Raw genomic sequence first — 9,960 nt, forward strand, 5'->3', positions numbered from 1 at the left:
TGTTCTTATCTCTTGTTAATTGAAAACTGAAGAAGCTCAGCTCTGGGCTTGATGCAATATCATTAAAATAATCATTTTTTTCATTGTTTTTAATATATAGAATTTGATTCCATGAAATAGCTTAGATCATCTGCTAAGCATCATTTCTTTTAATAAACAATATCAATGTTGTTCATTATATTTACTTTTTGTCCTGGCTAATACAAGCCTAAAAACTAAATTTGGTTTCTAGTGTTTCTGCAGTTTACCTCAGGCAGTTATTTCCTGCTATAATTTTGCTCTTTCAATTATTAAATCCTGTGTGTGTGTGTTTTTTTTTTTTTTTTAATGATTCTTAGTTTGTTTGACGTGGACTTTATTATGACCCTTCTATGTGAGTCATAATAGAAGCTTTGAATAAAGCTTTTATAAAAATTCTTATACAAATATTCTACAGGTAAATACATGAGTTTAATTGTAAGGTCCTAGGTCTTAACCTTAAAAGGAATGAAAGAGCCAGATATTTTACTAGTGAAATGTGTTCCTTCAGGAATAATACAAAACTGCAAGAGAAAGCAAACTATGGTGGACCATAGGCAAGTCTGGGGAACAACACAGATTGGACTTGCTTTTATAGATAAAGGAGGAAACTGTGGAGGTTATGACTGTACTTCGACTGCAAGAGAGAAGTAGCTTGCTGGTCGTTCAGAAGGGAATCTTTCTTCCTGCCAGGATCTTTATGCTGCTGCAAGTGATTATGTGTGAACGCTCCCTCTTCAGGGCTTCCTAACTCATAGAGTACTTAGTTACACATTTAATTCCTAAAAAATGCAGGGCTTCCTCAGTGGTTCCGTGGTAAAGAATCCACCTGCCATTGAAGGCACAGGTTCGATCCCTGGTCTGAGAAGATCCTACATGCCAAGGAGCAACTATGCCCATGTGCCACAACTACTAAGCCGGGTGCTCCATAGCTCAGGGATCACAACTACTGAGCCCATGTGCTGCAACTATTGAAGCCCCCTGCACTCCCTTTAGCCCCTACTCTGCATCAAGAGAAGCCACACCAAAGAGTAGCCCATGCATTGCAACTAGAGAGTAGCCCCAGCAAGTAAGATCCAGCAATGCCAATAAACAACTAAATAAAATTACAATAAAAAAGGAAGTGGAAAATCAATTCATCAACGTTAAAAAAAAAAAGTTGGTACTATTTACCCCAGTTCCAAGCAGCTCCTTCCTCCACACCCTCACCAAAATTTAATGTTGTCAATCTTATAAAATCTTAACTATTCTTGGTTAGGGAAAAGTTTCTCCACAGTGAGGGACACCCAGAGAGGTTCACAGAGTTACATGGAGAAGAGAAGAGAGAGGAGGGAGTTAGAGGTGACCCAAATGAGATGAGGTGGAATCAATAGAGGAGAGAGCAAGCTAGCCAGTCAGCAATCACTTCCTTATGTGCACTCCACAACTGGACCACTCAGAGATGTTCACGGAGTTATACAAAGAAGAGAAGGTGGTGGGGGAGGGGAGGAGACAGAGGTGGCCAGGAGGATAAAAGGGGGGAATCAAAAGGAGAGAGTTGATGTATGACAAAACTAATATAATATTGTAAAGTAATTCACCTCCAATTAAAATAAATAAATTTATATTAAATAAATAAATAGCCTTAAAGAAAAAAATTAACTATTCTAGTGAACATGGAGTTGAATCTATTGCATCCTCTGCTGATTGATGATGATTAATAATGTTGAATACATTCTCACATACTTCAAGGCCTTTGCATAATTTCTTCTGTGAGGTGTCTGTTCAAGTCTTTTCCCAACAACTTACTGGTTTAAATGTCTTTTTTATTGCTGATTTGAAGAATTTACTTATATAAACTGACTATAAGACTTATTTACATTTATGAATATACATTTTCTTCCAGTACCTTTAAAACTTTGGCCCATATTCAGACTATTTGAATAATTTCAACAATAAAGTTAGACCACAAATATTTTTGCATTTATTTATGTATGATGCATGATGCTGTTTGAAGCTTTTTTCTATATAGCCGGTTTAAGCAGCATAGTTTTATAATTACATGAATCCTATGATCATATATGCATTAAACTGATGCACATTAAAATTTTCAAGAGTTTATTTGAGCATGCATTGATTGAAATTGGCAATGTCAAACCAAAGGTGGTTAGGAGACAGGCAAGATTTTAATAAAAAGATGCAGAAGGAAGAGCATAGAGATTATTTGACTGGCTATAGCTTAAACAGTTGTCTTCTTTGGGAAAATCTGGTTAGCCGTCTGTGATTGATGACTCTTAAGTTTCATTATCTAGAGTTTGAATGCATCAACTCTGGTTTGGGTTTTGGCTTGCCTACATAGACTATAAAGGTGTTAGAGCGACCTCAGTCTAATGGCCTCCTTGGTTAAATACTGTAAGAGTCTCTGATATTTCACTTTAATTTATTTGCTTATTCTAATGTAGTTAATAGTACTATAGCTTACTAACAAGTCCTAAATTCAGGCCTATGAGTCCTCCAGTTTTGTACTGTTTCTCAAGATCATTTTGCCTAGGCTTCTTGCATTGTTTTCTCTACAAATTTTAGGAACAACTTTTGATTTGGAGAAAATAGCTTGTTGAAATTTTGATTGGTGTTGCATTATGGCTATAGATCCATTTGAAGACAATAAATATTAAAAACATATTGTCTTCAGCTAATAAAAATGGTACTTTGCCTTATATATTTTGAATTTTTAAGTCCACTTTTTTAGAAAATTTAGTGCAAAGTTTGTACATATTGTTTGTTAAATTCCTCCTTATTATTATGCACTTTGATTTTTTTGTAAATCAAGTTTTTATTTAGGACTTCCCTGGTGTTTGAACGGTGGGGAGTCTGCCTACCAATTCAAGGGGCTTGGGCTTGATACCTAGGCTGGGAAGATCCCACTTGCTGAGGAACAACTGGGCTAGAGTACAACAGCTACTGAGCCTGTGATATAGAGCCCAGAAGCTGCAACTATTGAACTATTGAATACCACAACTACTGAAGCCCTTGTGCTCTAGAGCCCATGCTCCACAACAAGAGAGGCCAAAGCAATGAGAGGGTGCACATGGCAACTGGAAAGTAGCCCCAGGTTGACATGACTAGAGAAAAGCCCACAGTAGTGAAGACCCAAATCAGCCAAAAATAAACAAGTAAATTTTTAAAAATTTATTTGATTTTTCCAATTTTGGGTGGCAATTATTCAGGAATAAAGTAGATTTTTGTAAATATATTGGCCTTGTATCCTATGAGTTTTTAAATCTAATTTGCAAATTTCACTCATCTGAAATTTCTTAAAATTTTTTCTATGACCCAACATATTATCTATTTTGTTGAATATTTTCTTTAGGTATTGGGTACAGTGTTTAGTAAAGGTTGATCAATAAACGGTGGATCATTTTTGTTTGAATCTTGTATATTCTTGGTGATTATTTAGTTTTCTTATTCTATCAATCACTGATACAATGGTGGTAAGTATCTCTGATGGTAAGTTTATTTATTTATTTTTTCTTCCTTTACTACCACGTGATTTTGTTTCATATATTTTGAAGCTCTCTGTCTGGATGAATTCATGTTAGAATGCTAATGTATTTCTGTAGAAAAAATCCATTTATTACTATGAAATTTCACTTCTAAATGATAACTAGCACTCCTTATCTTGACATCTATGTTGCTCAATATAAATATAATCACTCAAAATTTTCCTATTCTTAATTATTGCATGGTATAACTTTTCTCACTTTTTAACTTTCAATCCTCTTGTGTCTCCATACTTAAAAAGCATACCTCTTGTAAACAGCATATATACAGCCTATATTTTAACTGTAAAGTGATTATTGAGTTCTTCAAATTCACAGCCACCTCTTGTTTATTTTCTATGTGTCTTGTCTCTTTATTTTCCTTTTCTTCCTTTGGATTTTTAAAAATCCCTTTTGTGGTATCTGAATAGATAGTTAGATGGGCATACAGAAATAGATATAATCATCTATATATTTCAAGACTTTTAATCTGAATCTTTTTTGATTGCTTTTAATGGTAGCTCTAGTGACTGCAGTATGTGTTCTTAAAAAAAAATTTCAAATTCTAGAGAAAGACAGAAGTATAATGCTTTATATGGTCCATTCAATAAGGGATGAATAAAAAGGGGACTCATAAAAGGTAAAGAGGGGCAGAGAGGTATAAAACTCTCCTATTTGCAAATTATATAATTATACACATGGAAAGTGATTAAGGAATCTAAATAAAGATTACAAATCTAGTGATAAACATGTTCTGTTACCTGCCCTATGGTATATTTTATACTAAATGTGAAGTGAAGTGAAAGTTGCTCAGTGGTGTCCAATTTTTTGCAACCCCATGGATTTCCGTACAGTCCATTGAGTTCTCCAGGCCAGAATACTGGAATAGCGATTCCCTTCTCTAGTGGATTTTCCCAACACTGGAACTGAACTCAGGTCTCCAGCATTGCAGGCATTTTTTTTTTTTTTTTAACCAGCTTAGCCACCAGGGAAGCCCTACAAAACGTGGTAACTTATAAACAATATTCATTTGTCTTCCTTTGAAAGCACTGAGTTTTGTTCTGCTGAACAGTTAAATTACAGATGAATAACTTTCATCTCTTAGGCTTGATTTTTATTTTTAGAGCAGGTTTATTTCTTTTCTAACTTCAGTCATAGTGTGCAGAATTTTATTGTCATTTCCCTTAAGTAAGAGCTTTTTCTAGAGGCTCAGAAGAATTTCTCAAATGTTTTATAAGTTTTGTCCCTTCTCTATGATCTAGAATTCCAGCATTTTTGGAAAACTCTGACCATTAATTTCTAAATCTCCCAGCAGCTGCTCTGTAATGGGTTGTGAAGTCTTGCACTAAGTGTACACAAGGACCAGCAGGAAAATCCATACAGAACTTCGTCTCCTAACCCTACTCAGCTCCATCCTTTTCAGCACCCTGACCTACAATTCTAGAAAACTATACACAATTCTAGAAAATTATACAGCCCTATAAGATATTTTTTGCCTTCACAACTCAGTGAGACCATTGTAGTCTGCTAGGATTTGACCTTGCAGTGACGGAGCACCAGGTGAGTGTGCATCTCACCTCACTTTTTCTAGTCTCCCAATAAGCACAAGTTGAAGATGGGTGACTTTAAGGTAACAATTCTAATGTGAGAAAAGCCATATAATGCTGTATTAATTCATGAATGGGTACCCAATGGTTGGGCTTCCCAGGTGGCACCAGTGGTAAAGAATTTACCTGCTAATGCAGGAGATGTAGAGATGTGGGCTTGGCAACCCACTCCAGTATTCTTACCTGGAGAATCCCATGGACCGAGGAGCCTTGTGGGCTACAGTCCACAGGGTTGCATAGAGTTGGACATGACTGAAATGACTTAGCATGCATGCATGCACATAGAGCAGGTTAACTTTCCCAAATGTTATGAAAACCATGGGTAGAGCAGAACATGGTGCAAATAGCTCAAGAGGAGAAAAAATAAAATAGGGCTGTATCAACATAATACAAAATGAAAGAAAATGGCTGCTTTTATATTTTCAGGTATAGTATTATAGAATGCTTTCAGATTTACAGAAAATAGTATATTCTTACTGCTCTCTATCATGTTTTAATATGTTCCTCAACCATAATGAAATAGAATCATTACAAATAAAAATCAATGAGTTTTATTCTTAAGACAGTACATTCCTTCTTAATTAAGGCATTGACCAGGAAAACTTTAATAAAATGATGCAAGATGCTGCAGTGTAAGTTCTCTCTTACATATTCATTATTCCTTCTCTTACCCTTTTATTCATTCAATATAAAAAAGTTTAGTTATGCTTCAACTTGTACTCATAACCTTACAGAAGAGTTATAAGGATATGGTCTTTACCTTTTGATGTAAAGCTTATGATGATTCATTACCTGCCAAATTAATTTTTTCCATAGTCATTTATTGTCATCAAGTTTCTGTCATGTGGCAGGTTAGTCCTGTCACAGCAATTGCTGCACCCTCCGTATATCGACTGCTCAGTGACAAGAAATACATTTTCTCAAGGTCATACTTTCTCAAGTATCTCCTAGATACTTAAAACAATGTCACTGTACTCAGTGGGTATTTCTACACGAAGACATAATAGGTTCGTTTTAAAATATTTTTATAAAATGGGCAGGGAGAAAACTAAGTCTTAATACTCATAAGTGGTTTTTGCTTAGTATGTTACTTTGAGTCTCATTTATAATGGAACCATAATGTGGCCCAATATAACAAGTTCATGTCTCTGGGGCATGATTATAATGAAAACCACTCAGGCTTTCAGTGTCCTGGCTGTTCTTTCTATTTCAGTGAGGCAGGGTTGCAGAGGGTCACCTCAAAATACAGACTCAGTAGTGACCTCTTTGAATCCTTTATTCCTTCCAACATATATCTTCTTTACCTACATCAAAAAGCAACTATTTTCTATTTCATGAGCTACTCTGCACCAGAAACGTGGTCAAAAGAAAGTGTAATGGTGGTGAATGCAAACTGATGAATAAATATAGAAAATAAGAGTATCATTTAAGCTGGAAGAAAGGGAACTGATGATGATGACCATTTGTGGTTGCTGAATATAATGTAAATAATAATCAAGAGAAGAAATGTTAACTGGGAAATACCGTTACTCTAAACTGACAAAGGGCCACAGTTCTTAAAATGACATTTGAAAAAAGTGACATACTCCACTTCATTTTTTGTTTAAATTGGTCAGTTGACTAGAACATCCATTACAAGAAAGACTGTGTATAGAGTTTGCAACTTGAGCAACAGCTTGGATGAAGCCATAACATTAGTCATTAATTTCCTAAGGGAGATACTCCCATCACAAGAGAAAGCAAATAGAAATAATAATGCCATTAATTGCTATTCTATAATTTATAGTTTTGTAGAGCACTGTTTTTATGGACCATATTGTGTCTCCCACTACAATTCTTATGTTGAAGCCCTAAGCCTGTATATGACTATACTAGAAGACAAGATCTATAAGAGAGTCATAAATGTTAATGAGATCATAATGATGAGACCTTAATACAATAAGATTGGTGATCTTATAAGAAGAAGAATGCTTCAGTCCATGGGGTTGCAAAGAGTCAGACAAAACTGAGCAACTAAACAACAATAAGAAGAGGAAGAGAACCAGAGAGCTCTCTGATGTGCACATAAGAAAGACCACTTGAATGTACAGTGACAAGAGGCTATCTACAAAGCCAGAAAGAGAAGTCTCATCAAACACTAAGTCTGATAGTAACATGAGTGTGCACTGGCAACCTCCATAACTGTGAGGAAATACATGTCTGCTATCTAAGCCATCCAGCCTATGAAACTTTGTTTTGTTGTTTTCAGTTGCTCAGTTGTGTCCAACACTGTGATCCCATGAGCTGCAGCACGCCAGGCATCCTTGCTATTCACTATCTCCTGGAGTTTGCTCAAATTCATGTCCATTGAGTCAGTGATGCCATCCAACCATCTCATCCTCTATCTTCCTCTTCTCCTTCTGTCCTCAATCTTTACCAGCACAAGGGTCTTTTACAACGAGTCAATTCTTTACATCAGGTGGCCAAAGTATTGCGGCTTCAGCTACATCATCACTCCTTCCAATGAATAGTCAAGGTGAATTTCCTTTAAGATTGACTGCTTTGAGCTCCTTGCAGCGCAAGGCACTTTCAAGAGCAAATGTACTTGAACTGTCTAAGCCATTCAGCCTGTAAAACTTTGTTATAGTAGCCCAATCTAATATAGCCGTCATATTTATTTTTAGTTGCCATAATAAAAAATCAAAACCTTTAGCTCTTGTTTTTATCCCAATACTGGAGATAAAGAAATTAGGGATCAGAAAATCTGAGTGATTTGCCTCAAGTGACTTCCTTGGTGGCTCAGATGGTAAAGCATCTGCCTACAATGCGGGAGGCCCAGGTTCGATCCCTGGGTTGGGAAGATCCTCTGGAGAAGGAAATGGCAACCCACTCCAGTACTCTTGCCTGGAAAATCCCATGGATGGAGGAGTATTGTAGGCTACAGTCCTTGGGGTCACAAAGAGTCGGACATGACTGAGCGACTTCACTTTCACTTTCACCTAGGTAGTAAGTAGTGGGTTTAAGATTAAAGATTCACTCCTTTTTATATAAAGAATCTTTATATTTCATCAACTGGCCCAGTAAAACCAGCATGAATGGAAAAAAAATCCTCTGGGTGACCTAACAATAGCATTTTCTTATGTAAGAAAATAAATATTTTGAAAGTAACTTTTTATAGAATTTAGAGGAAAATAAAAATATCAAAATGCTGCTTTAATATAATCTACCACTATCTTAAAAATCCTAAGTAGGCAATGAAAATTGTGTAAAGTCATTACCTTAAGGATTTGAACCTTATTTACTTCGATGTTTGTAAACATTGTAAAGGCTTTTTTGAAGCAATTCTCTAAACATGATTCACCCATTTTGACCTGCCAAAGACTAACATATAAAATAAATTTAACATCTCCACTGTTTCTGAAAGATATTTCCATATTGATTCATAAATTGCAGCGATATCTGTATCAGTTCCAGTGTCATCTCAATTCTCTTTTTAGAATACTTCATTTTGCATTTTTCTACACCTGGCTACTTACTGGAGGAATACTGTGCTTTTAAAATTCATGTTGGCAACACTTATATCTAATTAACCTCCATATGCTGAAGAGACTCCTAACAAATTATATGGATATGTATCTTTATAGGGAATACAATTTCTCATAACTACACCCCCATGAGTCCTATTTTTGAAGAAATCACTCAATATAAGTAGAAGAGTAGTTAGGACAGAAACTGTTTTAAAGAGCACACTTCGGTTTCCATAGTAACTATAACCTCACCAGGCTCAATCTGGAGTTTATATGGAGGTAATATCATTCTGACATTGATTTCTTCCAGTTTGATTTTCTTTAAAAATAAAGAAACCATCACAGAACAAATTAATGAGAAAATAGATTACCTTTTTGTATCTATCTACGTTAGCCCCCAAATGAGAAGTTATTTTACATATTAAACCAACAAAACAAGTGATATATGATGTTAACATCCAGTCCATCCCTCGCTAATGGTACAGATCCTGAGTACTTACATTTAAAAGATTTCAGTTTAAGATAGGAGCTTAATTTCAATGGTAACATGGGAAAAATATTAATCATGATATAGGGAAATTATTCATTTGTCCAGTGTACAATCTTATAAGCACCTGAATGAAATATAAAACAACATTGAATGCAGGTAAATTCATTTTGAAAACACTATGTAATTGTTATGTTTCAAATTCTTTGATGCTTAGTAAATCTTTGCTTGATTTGGAAGTATGTATTTGACCATATTTAACAAACCAACAATACAAAATAATGAATTCAAAACTAATGTACTAGGAAATTGCTGGGATTAAAGACCTTATTTGCAAAGGTGGGACAATCAAATGTAAAATAAAAGCAGAAATAACTTTTTTTGTTTTACAACTCAGAGAAAATGTGTAGTGTTAAGATACATTTGTAAGCATTTGTCTTACATATTGTGGTGCTCCTATATTGGGTGCATATATATTTATAATTGTTATATCTTCTTCTTGGATTGTTCCTTTGATCATTATGTAGTGGCCTTCTTTGTCTCTTTTCACAGCCTTTGTTTTAAAGTCTATTTTATCGGATATGAGTATTGCCACTCCTGCTTTCTTTTGGTCTCTATTCGCGTGGTATATCTTTTTCCAGCCCTTCACTTTCAGTCTGTATGTGTCCCTTGTTTTGAGGTGGGTCTCTTGTAAGCAGCATATAGAGGGGTCTTGTTTTTGTATCCATTCGGCCAGTCTTTGTCTTTTGGTTGGGACGTTCAACCCATTTACGTTTAAGGTAATTATTGATAAGTATGATCCTGTTGCCATTTACTTTATTGTT

General features: G+C 35.3%; 1 non-coding gene across 1 annotated transcript; it reads left to right on the forward strand.

The window, feature by feature from the left end:
• The first annotated feature begins 7,910 nt into the window (after window positions 1-7,910).
• On the forward strand, window positions 7,911-7,982 carry TRNAC-ACA (transfer RNA cysteine (anticodon ACA)). The gene has a single exon. It is a non-coding gene; the product is annotated as a tRNA-Cys (tRNA).
• Window positions 7,983-9,960: the final 1,978 nt, after the last annotated feature.

This window comes from Ovis canadensis, chromosome 1 (assembly GCF_042477335.2).
Source record: "Ovis canadensis isolate MfBH-ARS-UI-01 breed Bighorn chromosome 1, ARS-UI_OviCan_v2, whole genome shotgun sequence".
NCBI classification, from domain to species: Eukaryota; Metazoa; Chordata; class Mammalia; order Artiodactyla; family Bovidae; genus Ovis; species Ovis canadensis.